This window comes from Dermacentor silvarum, chromosome 2, assembly GCF_013339745.2.
Source record: "Dermacentor silvarum isolate Dsil-2018 chromosome 2, BIME_Dsil_1.4, whole genome shotgun sequence".
Classification (NCBI taxonomy): domain Eukaryota; kingdom Metazoa; phylum Arthropoda; class Arachnida; order Ixodida; family Ixodidae; genus Dermacentor; species Dermacentor silvarum.
In genome coordinates, this window is record NC_051155.1 from 99,042,145 (window position 1) to 99,066,761 (window position 24,617).

A 24,617-nucleotide genomic window follows, 5' to 3' on the forward strand; every position below is an offset into this window, starting at 1 on the left:
GTGAACGAGAATCGTGGCAACAACTTGTAAGCCGGTTTGTTTAAAAGCAACTAAAATCGCTTGTCGTTGAACGTTACGCAGCTCTTGCCAGCTTTTCAACAGGGTGGTTGTGCGTTCTGAGTTGATATAGTAGATTTATTTTATTCGGTGCCGCATACAGAATTATTTGCCATTGTGAGAGCCTGTATTGCAGAGACTGGCGTTCTCGCCTTTGAGAGGACTTCAGGACTTTCTGTTGATAATTTCATGACCTTACTAGAATTTTATCTGCGTTCGACATTTGTGACGCACGAAGAGCCGGTTTATATTCAACGGAACGTGAACTGTATTGGATCGTGCGTAGCCCCAGTGCTCTGCAACATGTTCTTAGCCTCTTTTGACAGAATGCTAGCTCAGGCCCTTGACAATACAAAGATGCATAGGGTATTTAGATATGTCGACGACTTTTTAGTAGTTTTAAATACTAAACTTGTATGACTACCACTAACTTGGTTGACGAAATCTTGATGGAATTCAGACAACATGCGAAGGGGCTATCCTTCACGCATGAGCTTCCTACTAACAACAAAATACAATTTTTAGATCTGAGTCTCACGCTGTCAGAGGAACATATTTGCTGGGCCTACCGTCCCCGATCATGCAAAGAGCTGTTGCTCTATGATGCGGCCCACTCAAAAGTAATTAAGAGAGGCATTGTTTCTATGTGCTTGGAAGGTGCGCTGGCGAGATCGTGCTCTCACAGGATGGCGGAGAGCTTTGACAGTCAGGTCAACCGGCTCTACTCAACTGGGTATCCTCGCTCCGTGGTTGTTACTGTAGCTGAAACGCTCCTTCAAAAATTGAAAGGAAAAAAGAAGGAATGGCAACCGATGGAAACAAGGCCAATAGTTGTACCCTACGTACATAAGGTTGCGCACAACCTTAAGAAGGTAGCGAATAGGTACAATGTCCCAGTGGTCCTCTCCTCACCAAGGAAGTTGTGAGGCCTGTGCCCGCGGACTTCAAAAGCGCCCAAGCCGCCTATATGCGGCAAGAGGCATGTAAATCCCGACGTCACCTATGCGCTGGGTGTGGTTTATGAAATTACGCTCGGCTGTGGCAGGGTTTACATCGGCCAAACGTGCCGATCTGTTAACGACACGGCGAGAGAGCATGCAGTTTACTCTCTCTCTCTCTGTGTGTGGTGCTTCCTCTGTGGTGGTCCCCATCTCACCGCGGACAAAAGCTGTGCCGCTCGTTATAAAACCCCGTACGTCATTCGCAAGCTCATCAGGGAATGGCTAACAACCAGCCAAGCCACCTATAAACAAGCTGGCCCCTCCACCCTCAGCACCAGAACCAGGTCACGCTCCCGCACACCGACAAGGGGGAGCCGTTCCCGCTCCAGAACTCCATCTCCATCCAGGCAACAACGCTCAAGATCCCGGCCTGCATCGGCATCAGGCATCACATCTACCAACAAGAACAAGGTGAGCTTCGCAGAGGCCCTCAAGGGCACCTTGCGAGAGGTTCGTAACATCACCAACACACACGCCTCATCCCCTCCTCCCTCACCAGATAACCCTGAAATAACTCACCTTACGCGCGAGAACGCCATCCTACGTGATCTCCTAACTAAACTCACGCAGGAGGTTAGAGATCTCAAACAATCCCAAACACCAGCCCCTACACCTATCGCTCAGAACGCCCCTGCCCCTAGTCATGAGGCCCCCACAACTCCCGCCCCCAAGATAAGAGCCCTGCGCGATGGAGCCACGGGCCAGGTCCACTCTGAAGTTAAAGACATGCTTATCTCACTTCAAAGAACTATTAACACTTTCCAACATGCACTCGACTCCATCCAGCACGCACTCATTGGTATTGTCCAACGAGTTACAAACCTGGAAAATCATTTTCTCACGCCTCCTAGCCAATCTGCCCCATCTGCGACCCTTCCGGGACGCCGATAGCGACATCCACCATCTCCCATCATGGCTCACACTAATCAAGACACCCTCACTTGGCAGTAGAACTGCCGAGGCTTTCACCAGAAACAACCGGTACTAATCAATACCAACGCCAAAATACCCGCCACCCGGATGCTATCCTACTTCAAGAAACCAATAACGCCCCCACCACGCTTCCCGTTATCAAACTTTCCATACCACTCACCTTCCTCGCCGGGTCTCCACCATAGTACGGCATCGTGTCCCTGCTATTCAACATGATCTGCATACTCCTTACATCTAACACCTATTCCTCGAATTAATTCCCAATCGTAAACGGAAAGAATGCATCTTCCTTCTGAACATTTACAATAGCCCCAAGCACAAAGCAAAGTGTCGCTTCCTCATCCTCTTTAAGAAGGTCTTCACGTAGCTGGAACGCACCCAATCCTCATCGGCGGCGATTTCAACTTCGCCCATGCAGGTTGGGGTTACGTTCGCATGGAAGCTGCAGCTCGCAACCTCTGGCAAGATTACCACGACTTAGTCCTCACCCTTATCAAGCATCCCTCCTTTCCCACACGCCTCGGTACCTCCAGTATCCGGGACTCTACCCCCGACCTCACCTTCATCAAACATATCAACAATGCACACTGGACCAATATACAGCATGACCAGGACAGCGACCATTATATCCTTACTATCTCTTTACCCCAACTCGCTGCCGCCCCTACCCCCACTAAAGAATTCACCATTACCGACTGGGAGGCCTTTCGTAAGATACGCATTGGTGCTGCCTCAGCGGAAGGCATTACCGACATCAACACCTGGATGCAAGCGTTACGCACTGACGTTCAAACGGCCACTCGGGTGGTAACTACAGATGCCCCAGTTGAACGTATGGATAGCCGCCTCACCGATCTTCTGGAGGCTAAGGCCTCCATCCTAGCTCGATAGAAGGGGCAGCGCCTAAACCGTCCCCTCAGAAGTAAGATTTCTAAACTCAATACAGCCATCGAGGAGCATTGTCAAACCGTCAGCCGGCAACAATGGACTGAGCTGTGTAACACGGTGGATGGACAACTTCATCGCCCATCCTCGTGGAAACTCCTCAAACACCTGCTTGACAATACTACCACCCATACTGCCCAGTAGGATCGGCTGCAGAAACTCCTTTACACGGAGACCCTTAAGCAAGGTCCACAACGAGTGCTTCACTACCTCTGCACCAGATATATCTCCAAGGGACAAGTCAGCGCACACAGAAATTAAATCGGTAAGCCCAACCCTACACTAGACGCCGATTTCAGCGTATCTGAAATACATGCTGCTCTACGCAAGCTTAACGGTCGTTCTGCTCCAGGCCCAGACGGAGTCACTAACAAAACCCTTCGCAATCTCGATGACGAGTCCGTGTCCCATCTGACTGACTACATAAACGATTGCTGGCGCAATGGCCCCATCCCATCTGCCTGGAAGACTGCCAATCCCAAAGCCTGGCAAACCATCTAGCCCCAACAATCTAACGCCCATCTCCCTCACTTCATGCGTAGGCAAGTTGATGAAATATGCCTTCTTAGCACGCACACCTCGAAGACAACTCTATCTATCCCCACACCATCATTGCATTTCGCTCTCACCTTTCTACTCAAGACTCTATGTTGCAGCTCAAACATCAAGTACTAAACGACCGTTCCTGTAACACGAAAGCCATCCTCGGACTCGACCTCACTGAAGCCTTTGACAGCATTTTCCATGCAGCTATCCTTGACCAGGTCTCCCACCTCCACCTGGGAGAGCGATCCTACAATTACAAACGTGACTTCCTCTGCAATCGCACGGCCACCCTCTCGGCGGGGGATTTACGATCCGACCAGCTTCCCCTTGGCTGCAAAGGCACCCCGCAAGGTTCGGTTATCTCTTCCATGCTTTTCAACTTAGTCATGATTGGCTTTGCCCAGCAACTACAACGAGTCCACAATATCAACCATACCATCTACGCCGACGACATCACCATCTGAGTGTACCGAGGCAGTGATGGTCAAGTGGAGTCAGCCCTCCAAACGGCGATTGACACGGTTGAAGCCTATATCCAAGGAACTGGACTGCGCTGTTCGCCGGCTAAATCGGAGCTTCTTCTCTACAAGCCCATTAAACGGGCTTAATGGGTCTGATCACCAATCTGATCACCGACCCTGCGACGCTATCCCCCTACGCCTTCAAGATGGCCGTCCTATACTACACGTCCCTAGCACCCGGGTCCTCGGTCTCGTCATCTCTACCAACGGCTCCAATGCCTTGGCTCTGAACAAGATCTGCGCCCAATCTCGAAACACCCTACGCCTTCTTAAACGTATCTCCAACCGACGAGGGGGACTCAAAGAAGACAGCCTTCTCCGCCTCGTGGAGTCCTTTGTCATATGCCATCATATGCCACATTACCTACGTTGCTGCGTACCTCAACTGGTACCGGGCTGAGCAAAACGAGCTCGACACCCTCATCAGAGGGGTCTACAAGCACGCACTTGGCCTCCCGCATTACACCAGCTCTGAACTCTTCAACCAACTAGGAGTTCACAACAGCCTTGCCAAACTAATTGAAGCACAACAACGCTCTCAGCTTGAACGGCTCACCCTTACTGAAACGGGACGCTTTATGTTATCCACGCTTGGCTTCACGTACCATCAGCAACAGGGCCCCAAACAATCGTTCCCGACTGACATCCGTAGCTGAATCCACACAGACCCTATCCCTAGAAACATGCACCTTGAATATAAGAGGGCCCGGCACCAAGCTCGAGCCGAAGCTATCATAAAAAGCCCTTGCTCATGTACCTGGCGTCACATTTGTTGATGCAGCCCAATATTCCCATGGCACATGATTTGTGGCCGTCGCCACAGGCGATGGAGTCCTACACCATGCCTCCAGCGTCATTCCCCCCACTGCCGAGACGGCTGAAGAAGTGGCCATTGCCCTGGCCACTCTAGATCTCACCTGTCACACTATCAAGTGCGACTCTCGCTCAGCCTTCACTAACTTCAGCAAAGGCCGTATTTCTCCTCAAGCTCTTCGTATCCTCCGACAGGCACCACACTCTAAAGACAGCATGATCTCCCTGACATGAATCCCGGCCTATGCGGGCCTTGTCCACCCACACCTCTCCAACCTCAACGAGGTCACCCACTCCATTGCGCGAGGCCTAGTCAACCGCGCCGGATACACTGGAGACGAGTTGGCACCAGGGACAATCTGACCACTTATAACGATCTCGGTAAGGCATTTTACCTCAGTCGCCGAACCTTCCCCCCACCTCACACCAAGTTCAGCCGGGCGCAGGCTACCACCCTGCGTCTGCTACAAACAAATACGTACCCTTCCCCCACCCGCCTCCACCTTATATTCCCTGAAGTTTACAGTACCCCCAAACTGCCGGTGCTGTGGCACTCACCCGGCTACGCTTCCGCATATGCTGTGGGAGTGCCCAGCACAGTACACACACATTAACACCACGACCCTCTCGTCGAGGTTGCGTGAGGCTCTGCGGAGCTCCGCCCTCGACGACCAAACCTGGGCGACCCAGCACACCCGTGAGGCGGCGACGATGCAAGCACTCATGGGAGGCTTAGGCCCGGCCATCATAAAGTGCTGGTTCTACAATAACAGTTTATTCCTCCTATTGATAACTAATCTACTAAAAATGCATATCCCAGTGATGAGACTTGTAAGCTTTTGTATAGAATGAGCAATTTTGCTTTGCAGTGCACATTTACCTGTGCACTGCAAAGCATGTAAATGTAACGCAAGATTTAAGAAGATCAGCATTCTGGGTAGAAGCAACGAGGTGCAGGCACGAGAAATGCTGGAGGCATATTACATAAAATAAAGATATCTGCATTAGCGATACGTCAGTTGTGCTGCGTGGCGCTGAGTTCGAATTTTTTAGAGGCTTTTTAAACTATCACATGTTACTTTTTGACTCATCTATAGGGTGGTGTGATGCGCGGAACCTTGCCGCGCATGTCTGGCTTGGCTATATATTGTGATGCTTTCTCGGAATAAAGTTAGTTGCGAGTGACGCTCTTTCCTTTCGCCTGTATTTTTCCTTGGTGTGTTGCGTCTTTTGGTTGTATGACTCATAGCGTCAGCAGGTGAGGCAGCCCAGAGCGAGAGTGAAACATTTACAGCGAAGCTGTCTACGGCTAGGGTTCTATGCATTTTTCGTGTACGTCAACAGATCTGCGTGCGCAAAATGTCAGCTCCCCGATTTGATGCTAAATTGCTTCATTCTATGCAAAAGCTTACAAGTCTCATCACTGGGATATGCATTTTTAGTAGATTAGTTATCAATAGGCTCAATAGCCACCATTTTCAAGATCACTAGACTCACAGATTTGCTGCTGTGTGATCCGCGTCGGCCTTGTGTACGCTCGCACCGTCATATCTTTGTCGTCGTTCCAAGCACATGCGTGCCTAGTTTCTTTCAGCTTTCTTGGCGTGGCGGTCCCGTCGCGTGTGTCTAGTTACATCCGGCTCCACGAAGTGGTGGTAGTCTTCCACGTGAATATATGCCGTCGATCAAGACCGCCGATCAAAATAAAAGGGCGAGTCCTTGTGTCTTTCTTCAGGATGACCACCGTCACCGCTCAAATGAAATAAACTTTGCTCATATACCTCTGATATAAAGTCTGTGTCACCTCTATGTCGTGTGCTAAACTGCTTCACTGGTAATCCGACTTCACAGGAGTGGAATGGCGCGTGATTTTTTAAATTGCGGATATAAAGAAAGAAGAGAGTGACAAGGTCCTTTAGTCCGGGGTCCCTATACAATCCTAGCGACCTCAAGAGCCTGTTTGATAAGGGCCCGGTAGACCTCGGGAGGCCTGTCGCGGAGGGCATCGTCCCACAGATCTTAGGTGAGGAGGGGTAGGATGATGAGTGGCAGGGAGGGAAGGAATAATTTTGCGATGCACGCCACCATGACATGGAACGTCACTGGTGAGCTGCCGCAGCAAGGGCAGGAGCAGAGGCAGCGGTCGGAGTGAAATTTGTGTAGATAGAGGAGTTGGGGGGGGGGGGGGGAGGGGAGGTAAGTGTGCCGCTGGCATTGGAATAATACTGCCGCTTCCTCTCTTGAGAAGGACGGCGGTGGCGGACCAAGGGTGTGTTGTGATCGAGTGTAGTCTATAGTTTATTATGTCTCTGTACGTGAGCATGTGCTCCACTTTATCTGGGTCACCAACGTCGCCCCGCCGAGCTGCTCTTAGGGAGATTTCGCGATCGACTGCGCACGTGGTCATCAACCAGGCGTGTGGTATAGCCAGGAGTCCAGGTCCATGGAGCCGGTGTGCGGTGGCTGAGTCTGTGTGTGGTGACTGTTGTAAGATGTGCTGGGCTGCCTTGGGGATACTGCGGACAGTCAGTGAGGCGTGACGTGCTTGCCCGTGAATCGGTTAGAACATACACCTCTCCTGGAATCTGGAGAGCGTGTCTCACAACAAGGTGCGGCACCAAGTACTTCCTCATGTGCGGCTGTAGAAGCCCACAAGGAAGCGGCCGTAAGTGGGTCATCGGATCCTTCTAACACTACCTCAGAGTACCCATTGTGGGCCAGAGCAGTGTCCGTGTATAGGGTGTTTGTCTCTGGGATACCACCAAGCATGCGTCCCAAGTGCTCTGGGACTACGGTTCTCAAGTTTGTCATAGGGTCAGACAGCGGGAGCCATCGCGACGAGACGCTGGAAGAAGTGACATCGTGCTCTGTAGAAACAAAGTTCCTTGAGTGCACTTGTCGCTAGCTTGACAAGCGCCCATGCGCAATGCGGAGAGCACCGCCCAAGAGTCGCATCGTGATGTAACCACTCGCGATTAAAAACAGCGCACGCTGGAACTCAAGAATTTTTGTGCATGACAACTGCTCTGACGTGCAAGGCGGGAATTCAATGTAGGATGTGATGGAAGGCACGCAAAAAGCCAAAGCAACAGGGGCTTAAATTGCATAAATTTTCGTTAAGCGTTATTAGGTACGTTTATATGCTACTCCATATAATTCATAACAGGGGAGAGGTTAAAGAATTGAAGAATTCCAGACCCATTAGCTAGCGTTCAGGATTGTAAAAAAATATTCACCAAAATAATTTGCAATACAATCAGGGTAACATTTGACTTCAATCAAGCAAGAGAACAGGCTCCATGGCTTCCGAAAGGGTTTATCTACGATGTATCAGCGTCCATGTTATCAGGCAGGTAATTGATGAATATGCGAAGTACAATCAACTGCTCTAAATGGCTTTCACAGATTCATGTAGGCTTTGCCTAATGAAGGGGTACTGGAGGCATACGTGAATATCTTGGGAAACCTATAAAAAGATACCACAGGTACCGTCATTCTCCACAAGAAAAGTGGAAAAATACCTATCACGTAAGGAGTCCCGCAAGGAGACTTACTGCTTGCTTAAAACAAGTATTCAAGACTGGGAAGGAGTAGGAGTGAGGGTCAACGCGACGAATATCTCATTAATCTTCGGTTTGGAGATGACATTGTCTTATTCAGCAGTATACTGGGGATTATTTGCAGCAAATGATTCAGGGCCTTAATCAAGAAAGTGAAGATTAAAGTGGCCCCGAACCACCCCTCGTGCTTGGTGAAAAAAAAAATAGTCCGCGGATAGCATACGCTGGTGTCAACATCTCAGCCAAGTTTTGCAGTCGTGCGCGACGCGGGGAGCTCGCAAGCGAAGCGCGAAGTCACCTTTCTCACAAACGCTTTTCAAATGAAGCCTGCTCCTCACTCTTCTGGATGCTTTATTACGTAATAAAGCGTCCACACGCACACACACGCACACACGCACACACACGCACACACACACACACGCGCGCGCGCGCGCGCACACACACACACACACACACACACACACACACACACACACACACACACACACACACACACACACACACACACACACACACACACACACACACACACACACACACACACACACACACACACACACCACACACACACACACACACACACACACACACACACACACACACACACACACACACACACACACACACACACACACACACAACCACACACACACACACACACACACACACACACACACACACACACACACACACACACACACACACACACACACACACACACACACACACACACACACACACACACACACACACACACACACACACACACACACACACACACACACACACACACACACACCACACACACACACACACACACACACACACACCACACACACACACACACACACACACACACACACACACACACACACACACACACACACACACACACACACACACACCACACACACACACACACACACACACACACCACACACACACACACACACACACACACAAAGTACGTGCGTGCGCGCCTGTACGCACGTGCGCACATCCAAACAACCGTACGCACAAATGCGCGCGCTGCTCACGCGGTTTGTGTTTCAGTGCGCAACATGAGATTTATTCCAAATCTATCACATATTGCCAACATTGTTATCGGCTAACTCACGTTCCTGAAGGGAAAAGACGCTTTGCATCCCAGGCGGTGATCGCGGCTAATGATTCTGTAATGCTGCCTTAGAGAGAGCGGGAGCCTCATTTTGATACGGGTCTTCGTTATATCCAACGATTGGCGGCTGTTATTTGAGTTTTCGATAGTCGGAGTCCTAAAGGCCATTTTTGCTAATGAAGGAGAAACCTGTTCATCCTGGTCCTATTCCACCTGAACGTCGCCCCCGAGGGCTCCGATGTCGCTGCGCATGCGTGAGCTGAGAGAAGGTGAGAAAGGAGAACAACTCTCCTTTGCCGGATGTGACGTCACATTATTGTTTGTTTTTTGCTTTTTGAAATAGCTACTCTCGAACTCAGAAACTATGGTTCGCGCCTCGTTCGCGCGCGCATTGTGAGCATTCAAGTTTCGTTTTTTGCACTTGCTTAGTAGCTGAAATTGCGGACATTGCAGGGTTGGGCTTGATGACATTTGTTGCTCAGCTGCCGCGGCACATTTGGAGCAAAGGTGAGTGTCGTGCGATTGCCCGTTCTCTAGCTGACACTTGTAAAAACAACCGGTTGCGCATTTGAGCTGTGGCCGATGTGATCTCGAAATTCGAAGGAGCACGAAACGGTTGTCGCAGGTCTCGTAGTGATCGCAGGATAATTTATTCGTTCGTGCCTTCAACAAGTACTATCACAGTTCCTACGCGTTACCCCGATGTAAAACGAACGGCGGAAGCGTTCACGCGCCGGAAAATGCATGCACTCAACTAGCTCTATCGGTGAATGCCGTCCTATGGTATATATCTCGTGCGTAGGTCTTTGTTTCTCCATCTCTATGGCATGACTACGCTATGCGCCTCTTATTTACCCATGCAATTCAATTACCTTGCTGCTGCATTCAATTACCTTGCTCACTGCTTGCGCTGACCGCGGTAGGTGCGTCAGAGGCTTTCATTTGTTGCAGTGAGATAAAGAAAGCGTATTTCTTTCACTTACAGCTTCTTAGCAACTCTTTTGAGAGCCGTGGAGTTAAATCGTGCAATGTGTACGTTGTGAGCAAGCTGTTAACCAAACCCGCTTTACTGCTGCTGTCGCTTTTACGGGCACCGTCAAAGTTAAACATATATGAGTGTATGAATTCAGCTCACCTTTCTATACACATCCGTTGCTTTCGTTGTTCGTAGATCATGTGCGTACCTTTGCAACCGTAATCGACATTGTAAAAACAGCAGGAAGGCAGATGACACAAATACTGTGTCCGCCTTAATTGTTGTCTGTGCTGTTTTTATAATGTAAACAACTCCACACACTTGCTGTTTACACCAAAACAATCTTGATATTTTTTTTTCTTGTAGGAGGATTTGCTTCTAACTGCGGCAGTGACGTTGTGTATTGTTTTCAGGAACGCTTGCGGTGTGCACATTTGTCTAATTTGTTTCACTGTGCTGCTGCTGTCTTTACAGCTTCTGCTTATTTCCTTTGGCCGCACCTTATATTTGTTGTCTTTGTCAACATCTGACCTGTTTCTGCCTTGTTGAAAGCAAGTGGCCACAAGTACTGCTTAGTTTGCTCAGTCTAAACCTGGTATGTATATCTATTTGCTAAGGGCATGCTTCTGCTCCTTTAAATGTTGCTTTAACTAATAGTGGTTTGAGTCATTGTGTATGACACCAGATAATTATTGTTCTAAAATGGTGGCAAAGCTTGTCCGTGCACAGATTTAAAGTATGGAGATGCTAAACATTAAAATGTTCCAAGTTGCCACAAAGTATTACACGCATTTAAATTTGCAGTCGCAAAAGACGTACTAAAAGTATAATCCACAAAATTTGCTTCGAGGTGTCTTGAGACAATGAATTGTAGAGAAAGAATTCTATCGTGAGTTGCCAATGCTTGTCGTGAGCTCTAGCCCATTTTTCTATGCAGCCACTGTTGCTTCGTTGTCTGTGCTTGTTACTAACAAGAAATTGAGCTCCGTGGTTCCCCTGATTTTTGTAGCTCATAAAATGCAAATGTCTCGACATTGGCAGCCTTAGTGCCTCAAGGTAGAACACGAGTGTTCAATGGCCAGTTGCCTGCTTTTAAGATAATGTTGTATTTAATGTCAGGGGTTTAAAGGATACTTCACATCTGCCATCATGGCTGTTAGTTCTGCTGTCTAGCACTTCCAGGACAAAGTTTGGTACACATGTGAAACTATCCAAGAAAATGGACATTGGGACAACTGCTGACGTAGCTCACTTGGTAGAGCATCGCAAGCGCAAAGCAGAAAATGTTGGTTAAACTCCAACCGGCAGCAAGTTGTCTCTTAATGCAAAGCATTATCATGATCTATTTTCGAATTTCTTAGTACACCTGCCCAGGTAGCTTCATTCATAATTAGTAATGCTCCTGATGGTGGGTATTGAACGCGAGTCCCTAGTGCAGCAGCCCAATTATTTGCCCATTAGGCTACAGATGCATGCATAGCTCGCCAGATTAACCGCACTGGTTCTCTCGTAGCAGCTAATGCTTTCAGGTGTTATGTGACACTCGGAGAGTTTGGGATTCACCCGTTTCAGCTCATATGCAACATATAAAGCAGGTGTTGTGTTTGCTTTGGTGACGCGTTGTGCGTGCAATTGTTTTTGGTTTCTCTATTTTGGTGTATTGTGCTTTGTATTCGATATGGTGCTGGGCATTACCTCAATCACAGCTTCGATGCTGTGCCCAAAGAAAAAAACATTTGTAAGCAGGTGCTCGAGTGACGTGAAGCTCACTCTCCCTCATTCTCTCTTGCAGGTAGTGCATCCAGTTTAGCGCCGTGCACATGTGTACGGACGCGTGCACGGACGTAACGCTGCTGCCCATCGCGAGTCGTAAGCGAAAAAAAAAAGGCCGACTGAAAAAAACCAAGAAATATAATAAGCTGCACGATCAACAGATTTTTGAAGAGACCGTTTCAACAGAGCAGATCGTTATTGGATATGAAGAAATGTGGAGTGGATAACAGCAAAACATGTGGTAACCGACTGACTGACGGTAGTAAGGCTCACAGCCTAAGTTTTTCACTATTTACACTGATAATGTAGCACGTATTTGCGCAATTAAATCACCTGCTATGCGCAGCAACCGCACTCAATTGAAGCCGCCAACGCAGCGATGCACCATTTGCTATTTCAGGATCACGAAAAACAATGTATTCACCGAAGTACAGCGGCGGTTGACCTGTCGGCAAGCTGTTAATTCACATATGGCGAAAGCAAATGTCACGGAGTCCAAGCCCACGAAACTGCGCTCGCAAGAATATCGCGCACGCTTGGGCCTTTCCGACATGCACAATAGCGCACGCAGAGCGTGGTGCAGCCGACACCCGACATTCGTGACTGATCTACGTTAGAGAGTAGCTATTTCAAAAAGCAAAAAAAAAAAAAGAAACAATGTGACGTCGCATCCGGCAAAGGAGAGTTGTTCTCCTTTCTCACCTTCTCTCAGCTCAGGCATGCGCAGCGACCACGGAGCCCTCGGGGGCGACGTTCAGGTTATACGAACGTCCGTGAAAGCATTGCTTTCGAGCAAACCTTTTCAAATTAAGTTTTCGCTCATGTCCACGAGATAGCAAATTTCAGTGTTACATTAGCCGCTATATTTTCCAATTTCATGTGACCTAGCTACCTCAGGTTGCATTTACGCGCCGAGGCTTTTAACAAAAATAGTTGTCAGCTGAAAATCAAAGCGGTGTGCCACTATTTGGATGTTGTGATATTTGTGAAATTGATTATATTTTTCCCCTAGTCATGCTAAACTACTTACCGGTCACATGCTTGGACTTCTGAAGGAGCACTTGAAAGGTTTTCCTTCCAACCCAGTATTGTAACTGACGCCTGTCAGAGGTATGAGAGTGGTATTTGCCCTGCAGCACTGCCATGAGTTCAAGATCCAGATGTGTCTCATGTAATAACTGTGCTCGCCGACTGTCTCTATCCGTATGTAACTAGAAAGTACAAAGGATACATTTCTGAATTGTTGCAACATTTATTTTTCGTTAAATGCTCAAAATATTTTTTTCTTTTCCTGATCAATAAGGACTTGCACAGATTGCAGATTTGTATAGTTTGAAAAAAGTATTGCATAGTGGGCCTGTAGGTTTTCTTGAATTTATTGTTACCCTTCAGACTGGCCAAATATGTTGACAGCAACAGCGAATACCTCCTTGCTGTATTTGCATTTCCTTGGAATGTCTGTTCCGTGTTCTTCATAACAGTACATGGTGCCATTTAGTTTTCTACCGTGTCGAATTGTGCACTGACACTTTCAAGTGAGCAAGTGTAGGTTTGTATTGCAACGGAAATAACAACATGAGTGCTTCTTCAATTGTCTTCCATCACCGCCTTGCTAGTGCCTTCTTCAATGTGCAAGAATGGCTTGTAACAATATTGTTAAGTGTTTCATGTGAGGATATGGAATACAATAATTTTCTCTTTTTCTCTGAACATATTCAGCCAGAAAAACATGTTGACAGCTATGCCTTTTTCATGTTGGCCATAGCATTTTGTAGATAATGGTGTGACAGCTTGGGAAGTGTCTGAAGAGTATTGTTAGTTGGTGCATAATCATATTGTTGCTACTGGGAGGATCACAGGCACTTTTTTTCATACTATTAACATGTTTCCATTTTTCTTTTTGTGGCTCAATCATAAGTAGACCTGGTCACTTTTTTAGTTTGTCATTTACTTTTGTTACACATCAGTATTATATACTCTCAATTAAGTTGGGATATGAAGCCATTTGATGTTGCATTCATGGAGAATCCTGGCCAATCTCTCGTCATGGGTGTGCCATATTTCATAGGCAACACTCATTATATAGTCTCTCTTCTTGTGGTAAGAGTGTATCCCAAAGCCTGTTTTGGATGCTTGCAGAGCAGTTGAGATTTAGACATCAATGCCAGCTCACAAAGCACCTCATACGGTAATCAGCCAGCCGCCTCCGCAGATGGGGAATTCTGCAGTTTGCAATCGTACTGTTTCGGTTGTCCTTGGCAGAGATTTCAATTGTACACAGTGGGAATATATTGTAGGACCATATAAAAATAATGCGATGACAATGGCCATGTGGCTTAAATTATAGTAGATTACGACCAGCATTAGCTCAAGCGCTGCTAAAGGTGTGTGGTATGTAAAAATTAATAAAGTGCTGGTTTTAAATTAAAGTGCAGCCTAGCAGGTTTCGAGAACTTTTACTCTGGCAGAATGACAAAATAAAATTATTTGAAATCAGTGATGCCACGCTGATGAGGCTTGGGCATGAATATCCTCTAGCCAAATTCACAAGGATCTTGAATGAATTCTTCACTAGGCTCAACAGTTTTGTTGTTTCCCTATATTGTTTCTATAGGAACAGTGCACAACAAAAATCTTGCGGCTTCCTGTTGTCTTAACACCCTATAATTGCCTTAGATCCATGGTTCTCAGCCATGGATGTGTCGGTGACCCCTTGTGGATTGGTGGAAGTGATGGGGACCACTTGCAATGACGGGAGAGGGGGGGTATAAACTAACACAATATTAGGCGTGAAACAGGTGCCTTTTATTGCTACTTTGCAAAGAATGGTCAAACAAAAGTGCCACTTCAACTCAGTCTGGACAGCTTGTCAATACATGATGCAGTCACGCTTAAGCAGAGTCACATATCTGCAGCCACATTCAACCTGTTTCTGTATTTGCTTTTCAAGTATGCAAGCATGGAAAAAGCATGCTTGCATGCATATGATATAAAACTGCAACAAAAGCTTTACAGCCATCTTATGTAGAAGGGAAAACATTTCTGCAGTCCCCAACCAGAATGCCTCAAGACTTGCAGTGGCCGCAAAAAAAAAAGAAAAAGAAAAACTTGGTTGCTTTTTTTGTTAGTGGGGGTTTTGCGGATCCCCCATTTGAGAACCACTGCCTTAGATGTAGAGCCATTTGATGTTCATCAATTAATATTTACACAGGATTTAGATGACGCCTTTAAAGACAAGTGTCCCTTATGCTTCCACGTAAAGAAGCACTGACATAGGAGTTTTGTGCTTAATTTTTCATATTAATCTGGTTGCACATGCCAGCTTTTAAGATCACACCATGCCGTTGAAAAGCTGGGTGTGCTTTGAGCGATTCTTAACGAATGCCAAGACCTGTTTCACTAAATAAAATATTCTTTTGGCCCTTCTCAAACATCTTAACTGAAATTAATTTAATTCTGGTGTTCTACAAGTCACAACTGTGGTTGCGGACTCCGGCTTAATTTTGATTGCCTGAGGTATTTTATAGTGCACCCAATCCACACATGCGTTCTTGTATTCCGCCCCCATCCGAATGAGAATTGTGCTGCTGAGGTCGCCACGGCCAGGATCGAACCCGCAACCTCAGCAGCACAATGCTTCTCAGACATTTCTTTGCATTGAGCACAAAATGAGTCTGCTCTACAAACTTTTCTACTGGTACTTCTCAGGGAACATGGAGCATCACCCTCACCTTCCAAGTGGCTCCTCCCATCACACATCAAATGTGCACCAAGAAAGAAAGGCCAATGTTGTGGTGCAGAGAGGCCTTGACATGTTCGGCATTCAATAGCACAATAATGGCATGGCTTACTCACAAACTGGAGCATGCATCACTTGCTTCTGATCTACCATGCCATGATGTCGTGAAATCGTGGAGCCAAACTGCCTTTGGCATTTTTAAATGTTCGCATTAAGGATAATATATTTCTTGTGCACAGAAGCAATATAAAGTTTCATAGTGTAATTAACTGATTGACAGCTACACACGCATAAGAAAAAGATTGTGCCAGGACTACTTAAACTCTGCAATCTTTAAATTAGCTTGGCCCATTCTTGCAATGTTACACATTTCAGATGAATGCAGGTCACTCATTACAGTTATGCCAGCTTTTGTACGTTTTAGACATGCAATGTTTGCCCCAGTTTTATACGGCGATCATAGATAGCCACACCACGTTGGTAGAATAATTCAGAAGTAAATTTTAGTAAAAGCACCATTTATGCCCGGGCTTAGACTATGCCAGTGTAATTTGTGATTCTCATCAGCAATACCAAATCAATAAACTTGAACGCGTTCAGAAATTGGCAGCAAGATTTATTTACTCTTCCTATCGACGAACGTAATCTGCAGCAGCCCTGCTAACAAGGGCAGGACTGCAAACAGTGAATGTCTGGAGAAAAATAGCCTGCCTAAAGTTCCGTTATCAGTTGAACAGTAAATTTACCTAACTCACCTGCTCCCACCTAGAAGAATGTTTTTTACCCTATAACTCACGAGTTGATGTGTACAAATATTAATTTCTTGTTCACACTATAGCTATGTGGAATAACCTTGTTCCTGAAGTTTTCAATGGTGTTGATGGCTTGACTTTTTTTGAACGGAATTTGGACTTTTATTTTTTATAAGTTGTATTATTATAGTATTTTTTTTCTTGATTATAGTTTTTTCTTTTTATTATAGTATTTTTTTCTTATTATAGTATTGACAGATTTTATTCTATTGTATATGCACATCTCACCCTGCAACAGCCCTTTTGGGCTTACAGTATTCTAAATAATAAAGTAAAATGGGGTTGCTGCATGTTCAGGTCTACAAGCATGGCATTGCAAATGGGCGCCAGAAGCAGCAGCTTTTCAAGGTATTTTGCTGCACTATCCAATTATTGTGCCCCTCTCCACTCTCGCTGGTGAACAAGGGGCTTTCAAGGTATGCTGTGCTGTTCCTAAAATGCCGCCCGAGGCGGCCGTCTGTTTTGCCTACAGCACGAAAAGTCCCTGGCCAGGAGTGCATCAAACATGCAGAAAAAGCTGTTGATTGTGCTACTGAAGTTCTAGAGATGAACTGTAGTTTTGCTCTCAGGTTGAAAAATACAGCAATGCTGTAGCAAGCAGTGTGGTGAAAGCTGTTGCAGGGCTCTTCCAAGGCATAGCCAGCACTGCATGCACATACTTTGCACGCACGAGGCTTTAGCAATAATACTTCTAGTAAATTGCATTTGTCCAGCTTCACTCTGTTTTTAACACTGGCAGGTTTTAAAATCCGTGAGAAAAGGTAGGCCTTTTTTCTTTTAATTGGCTTATGCACAAGAAAGTGTGTGTGCATGGAAGGGGGCTCCTTTATCAAGCCACATGATAAAGTGAAGCCTTGTGCATTTGTCTGCAGTCACTCACTGCGCTTTCAAACACGCAATCAGAACAGAGAGCACAGGAAAACACACAAGCAGTAGATTCAGCAATTTATTTCAAACAAATGCAGTTTTATTTTACAGAATGACCACATTCCCAAAAAGCAACCACATGCTATGCACATAATACAACCAACTTAGGTTAATTCAGCAGCTGTTAATGTGTACTACCTTTATATGTTCAAATGTTTCAAGTCTCAAAGCGTGCCCCTGCTTTGTAACTTGTCCTTTTAACTTAAATGCTAAATTTAGCACGATTACCACACTGATAGAAGAAAACTACATATTGTCACGGTATGATTCATCTAGAGGAGCATCGATGAAGAAGACGCTGATGATCTGGCGCATGCTCTCGACTATATGGTTGACGCTTGATCGCCTTGTAAATATACTGTAAATACGTTTTCCTGTTGTGTTTGCCTCCCCGTAACATCTTGGTGGAGGGGCTGGGGGTATAACGCAAGACGGAGCTTCGCAGCGGCCGCCAAGTCGCCACTCTAGTCATGTCCACCAGCGGTGAAACTGCGTCAGCGGCGGCCGCCATGCCAACAGTCGTCCTGGCTCCACCCCGTGACCCTGGGACCTTTTCCGGCACTGCTGGCGACGACGTCGACAAATGGATTCGACTCTACGAATGCGTAAGCGCACATTACAGGTGGGACCCGACCATGATGTTGGCGAATGTCATATTTTATCTAAAGGGAACGGCGAAGGCCTGGTTCGATAACAACGAAGAGGAGCTCACAAGCTGGAGCGTATGTAAGACTAAACTTCGCAAGTTGTTTGGCCAACCTGCAGGCTGCCAGCGTGCTGCCAAGCAAGAACTTGCCTCGCGTGTGCTGACGCCTACTGAGTCGTACTTGACGTACATTCAGGATGTGCTGACCCTTTGCCGGAAGGTTGACGCCAAGATGACAGAAGCCGATAAGGTTGCGCACCTGCTGAAAGGGATCGTGGACGATGCGTTTAACCTGATCGTGTTTAAAAACTCTTCGACAGTCAACGAGATTATTACTGAATGCCGACGCTTCGAAGATGCTAAAAGCCCACGTATCGCCCACCAATTCGCCCGCCTTCCGAACACGGCAGCGACATCAACGTGTGAGGATGTTCATATGCCGACTCAGCCTTCAACATCGGAGACCATCACCCGAATTGTTCGACGCGAAATTGAAGCCGTATCGCCCGCACATTTAATGCGAGGAGAGCCCTGTGATGCCCCACCTACGATATCCCTTATACAATCCGTTGTTCGTCAAGAACTGGCAAACGTGGGCCTTCAAACCATCTGCTCTGTGAACCACCCTGACAGTTACCCTTCGGCCACCTTTAACCCTCTCCAACGCCGTTACCCCACTCCAAATTATCGCGATCCAAATGCGTGGCGGACGCCTGACGACAAGTCAATTTGCTTTCGATGTGGACGTGTTGGACACATTTCACGATATTGCCGAAGTCCTTGGCCCTCGTCTTCTCGACCCAGCTCATCCAGCTTCCGCTATCCACCCCGAAGCCAGCACCAGGTACCAAGCCAACCTGACCAAGAAACATCTGCCGAGACCACTACTACCACCGCCCATTACAGCCGCTCGCCCTCCCCACGACGCCGACCTTCTCGGTCACCCCCACCACGCCGTTCCCCGTCCCCGTCTTACTCCCGGCGTTTTCCTTCGGGAAACTAACGGCTGCAGCTCCTGGAGGTGATGCTGCTATTCCGACCTGCTCTCCAATTCCTCTGTTGACGCTCCCTACCAATCAGAACTTGATTGACGTTGAAGTGGATGGCCTACCTGTTACTGCTTTGATTGACACCGGCGCCCATATTTCTGTTATGAGTTCTCACCTCCGCCGGCAGTTGAAAAAAGTTATGACCCCTGCCCCATCACGTGTTGTCCAAATGGCCGACGGTGGTACGTCTCCCGTAGCTGGCCTTTGTACCGCACATGTCAGTGTAGCCGGCCGTCAAACTTCTGTTTTGTTCACCGTCATCGTGTGCTGTTCCAATGACGTCATCCTCGGTCTTGACTTTTTGTCCGCCCACTCCGTCCTCATCGATTGTTCCGCTGGTACTGTACAGCTTGACCTATCAAGTGTAATTGATCAACCCAGACCAATCAAGAGTCGGCTCTGTTCTGCTGAGCACGTCCGTTTGCCGCCGCAAGCCATGACTTGTGTTGCTGTGACGCCCTCTCCACCAGTCCCCGACGGCATTTATGTGCTTGCTCCCATCACCGCTGTTCTGTTGACGCACAGTGTTGGTTTGCCTCACACTGTTATAACTATAAGGGACAATCTTACTTGTCTTCCTGTGATTAATTTCGGACTATGTTCACAAGTGCTCCCACAAGGCATTTCACTCGCTATGCTGATGCCATCCTACGATTACGTTATCTCGACCTTGTCTCCTCCGGATGCTGGTCGCTCGCACACCACCGATATCCCGTCTTCTTCGCCAGGTCTGTCTCCTCCCGACCTGAAGAAAATGATTGCTCCAGACCTTTCGCCCCATCACGCTGACGATCTCCTTCGACTCCTCTTCTCTTATAGGGACGTCTTTGACCTTTGCGACCGTCCTCTGGGTCAAACCTGCGCTGTCAAACACCGCATAAACACTGGCGATGCCCATCCGATCCACCGACGGCCATACCGCGTCTCTCGAGCTGAGCGCCGCATCATTCAAAAGGAGGTCGACAAGATGCTTGCCAAAGATATAATCGAGCCGTCCTGCAGCCCTTGGGCTTCTCCTGTGGTTCTTGTTAAAAAGAAAGATGACAGTTGGCGATTTTGCGTGGACTACCGACATCTCAACAAGATCACCAAAAAAGACGTGTACCCGCTCCCACGCATAGACGACGCCCTGGATTGTCTTCACGGCGCCAAGTATTTTTCTTCAATCGACCTTCGGTCAGGGTACTGGCAGATCGCCGTTGATGACATGGACCGTGAGAAGACCGCTTTTGTTACCCCTGACGGCCTTTATCAGTTTAAAGTCATGCCTTTCGGCTTATGCAACGCCCCGGCCACCTTCGAACGCATGATCGACACCCACGGTTTTAAATGGTCCATTTGCCTCTGTTATCTTGATGACGTCATTGTATTTTCACCGAACTTTGAAACACATCTCGACCGACATTCTTCTATCCTTTCTGTTTTTCGCAAAGCCAGCCTGCAACTTAATTCATCTAAGTGCCACTTCGGACGTCAGCAACTTATCATGCTCGGTCATCTCGTCGACTCAACCGGTGTTCGCCCCGACCCTGACAAAGTTCGAGCTGTGCAGCAGTTCCCCGTTCCGACTTGCACAAAGGAAGTTCGTAGCTTTCTGGGACTGTGCTCCTACTTCCGTAGTTTTGTGAAGAATTTCGCGGAAATTGCACGCCCTCTCACAAACTTACTGAAGAAAGGCGTCATGTTTTTTTGGGGTGCTGCACAGGCTGCCGCCTTCTCTACCCTCATCACGTCGCTCACTACACCACCAGTCCTGGCTCATTTCGACAGCTCCGCTCCAACAGAACTCCGCACCAATGCCAGCGGCTACGGAATCGGCGCTGTTTTAGTCCAGCATCAGAATGGGCATGCCCGTGTTGTCGCCTATGCTAGCCGTCTCCTTTCCTTAGCCGAACAGAACTACTATATTACAGAACGGGAGTGTCTTGCTCTCATTTGGGCGGTGGGCAAATTCCGCCCCTATTTACATGGCCAGCATTTCACTGTCACTACCGATCACCACGCACTTTGCTGGCTTTCGTCGCTTAAGGATCCCAATGGGCGTCTTGGTCGCTGGGCACTCCGGCTCCAAGAATACACTTACTCTTTTTCTTATAAATCTGGCCGATTGCACCGGGATGCTGACTGTTTGTCTCGCAATCCCGTGGATCCGCCTGAAGCCTCCAATGACACACCTGCATGTGTACTCTCTCTGCTTTAAGCCACATCCGTGATGAACAGCGCCGTGATCCCATTTTAAGTGAGCTTATTCAGAAGCTGGATTCCGCAGCGCCCGATCCTTCCCTTCGCCTCTTCGTGCTTAAAGATGACACGTTATATCGCTACAACGTCCACCCGGACGGACGCGAACTGTTGCTCGTCGTTCCTACGCATCTGCGCTTGAGCGTTCTCGGCCAGCTACATGACGCCCCGACTGCTGGTCACCTTGGAGTTTCCCGGACCTACGATCGCGTGAGTAATTGACCTAGATAAACGTACTACTTTACAGACTCTAGAGGCTGACTGGCGATCCTGAATTCTTGTTCCCTTGCCAGGCTATTGAGCATTGTTTTTGTCTTCTGCATATTCATCTTCAACCCAATTCTTACGCTTTCTCGATTAAGGTCCTCAATCATTTGTTGTAATTCGTCTCCATTGTTGCTGAATAGGACAATGTCATCTGCAAACCGAAGGTTGCTGAGATATTCGCCGTTGATCCTTACTCCTAAGCCTTCCCAGTCTAAGAGCTTGAATACTTCTTCTAAGCATGCAGTGAATAGCATTGGAGAGATTGTCTCCTTGCCTGACCCCTTTCTTGATAGGTAACTTTCTACTTTTCTTGTGGAGAACCAAGGTAGCTGTGGAATCCTTGTAGATGTTTGCTAAGATATTCACGTATGCCTCCTGTACTCCTTGATTATGCAATGCCTCCATGACTGCTGGTATCTCTACTGAATCAAATGCCTTTTCATAATCTATGAAAGCCATGTAGAGAGGTTGATTGTACTCCGCAGATTTCTCAATTACCTGATTTATGACATGGATATGATACATCGTAGAATATCCCTTCCTGAAGCCAGCCTGTTCTCTTGGTTGGCTGAAGTCAAGTGTTGCCCTGATTCTATTGGAAATTATCTTGGTGAATATTTTATACAATACTGAAAGCAAGCTAATGGGTCTATAATTCTTCAGTTCTTTAACGTCTCCCTTCTTATGGATAAGTATAATGTTGGCGTTCTTCCAGCTCTCAGGTACACTTGAAGTGAGGCATTGCGTATAAAGGGCCGCAAGCTTTTCAAGCATGATATCTCCTCCATCTTTGATTAAATCTACTGTTATTTCATCTTCTCCAGCAGCTTTTCCCCTGGTCATGTCTTTCAAGGCCCTTCTAACTTCAGCGCTAGTTATAGAAGGAGCCTCTGTATCCGGTTCATCACTATTTTGAATGAAAGTAGCTTGGCTGTTTTGGGCACTGTACAGGTCAGTATAGAATTCTTCCGCTGCTTTTACTATGTCATCGAAATTGCTGATGATATTACCATGCTTATCTTTCAGTGCATACATCTTGCCTTGTCCTATGCCAAGCTTTTTTCTTATTGATTTAATGCTGCGTCCATATTTTACGGCTTCCTCAATCTTTCCCACGTTATAATTTCGAATATCCCTTACTTTTTTCTTGTTGATTAGTTTTGACAGTTCAGCGAATTCTATCTGATCTCTTGAGTTGGACATTTTCATCTTCTGTCGTTTCTTTATTAGGTCCTTTGTTTCTTGGGAGAGCTTACCTACTGGTTGCCTTGGTGCCCTACCTCCCACTTCAACTGCTGCTTCTGAAATCAACCTAGTTACAGTTTCATTCATTACCTCTATGTTGTCTTTATCTTCCTTTGCTAAAGCTGTATATTTGTTTGCAAGCACCAGCCTGAATTGGTCTGCTTTTACCCTTACTGCCTCTAGGTTGGCCTGTTTCCTCTTGACTAATTTCACTCTCTCTCTCTTCAAATTGAGAGAAATCCTAGACCTCACTAACCTATGGTCACTGCACTTAACCTTACCTAACACTTCTACATCCTGCACTATGCTTGGATCGGCAGAGAGTATGAAATCTATTTCATTCCTTGTTTCTCCATTAGGGCTTTTCCATGTCCACTTCCTGTTGCTGCGCTTCCTGAAGAAGGTATTCATTATTCGGAGCCTATTCCTTTCCGCAAATTCTACTGACACCTATCCTCTTGCATTCCTAGAATCGATGCCATAGTTGCCAATTGCTTGCTCACCAACCTGCTTTTTCCCCACTTTTGCATTGAAGTCGCCCATGACTAAAGCATACTGAGTTTGCACCTTTCTCATTGCTAGTTCAACATCTTCATAAAACTGTTCTATTTCTTCATCATCGTGACTAGAGGTTGGGGCATAGGCTTCTACTACCTTCATTTTGTACCTCCTATTCAGCTTTATTACGACGACTGCTACCCTCTCATTAATGCTGTAGAGTTCATCAATGTTGCCCGCTATGTTGTTATGCACTGGAAATCCTACCCCGGATTCTTTCTTATCTGGAAGACCTCTGTAGCAGAGGACGTGGCCGTTAGTCAGCACTGTGTAAGCCTCACCAGTTCTTCTAACCTCACTAAGGCCAATAATATCCCAGGAAATGCCTGATAATTCTTCAAATAGTCCTGCTAAGCTAGCCTCACTCGATAGGGTACGCATGTTGAACGTTGCCAGGTTCAGTTTCCATTGGCGTCTTGACCCAGAGATTCTTAGCACCCTCTGCCGCGTAGCAGGTCTGACCGCCGCCTTGGTCGGGTGCTCCGCAGCCACTGGGAACTGAGGGCCATGGGTTAATTGTCGGAGTCATGAGGGAGGTAGTGGCCGAATACTGCACCAGGGAGGCCAATTCCTGCTCTGGTGAGGGAGTGACTTTGATGAAGCTTAGTGGGCCTTCCTAGTTTGGTTGCACCTGAACTAGTATAGCCCCACTAGGTCTCGGCGATATATTTTTTTTCTTGCCGGTGTCAGGCACCACTCCATGCCTAAAAATGTGGTGGACTGGAGTAGGATTCGAACTTACGACCTTCAGATTTGAAGCCGAGTATTCTACCTCTGCTCCACGTGATCCTACATTATTTCCACGTGATTTCTACATTATATTAGGGCAAATAAGTAGCTTTTTATATTCAACACCTTTTAAACAGTGCGTAGTAATAGTGATCACAGTAT

General features: G+C 47.1%; 1 long non-coding RNA gene across 4 annotated transcripts; it reads left to right on the forward strand.

Moving 5' to 3' along the window:
• The first annotated feature begins 9,874 nt into the window (after window positions 1-9,874).
• LOC125943107 (uncharacterized) lies at window positions 9,875-16,626 on the forward strand. 4 transcript variants are annotated; one of them, XR_007465561.1, is made up of 4 exons: window positions 9,875-10,259; window positions 10,944-11,064; window positions 12,262-12,501; window positions 15,951-16,626. It is a non-coding gene; the product is annotated as an uncharacterized LOC125943107 (long non-coding RNA). The 4 variants fall into 4 exon arrangements; XR_007465562.1 differs by having other exon boundaries at window positions 9,875-10,000; XR_007465560.1 differs by lacking the exon at window positions 9,875-10,259 and having other exon boundaries at window positions 10,903-11,064; window positions 12,262-12,504.
• Window positions 16,627-24,617: the final 7,991 nt, after the last annotated feature.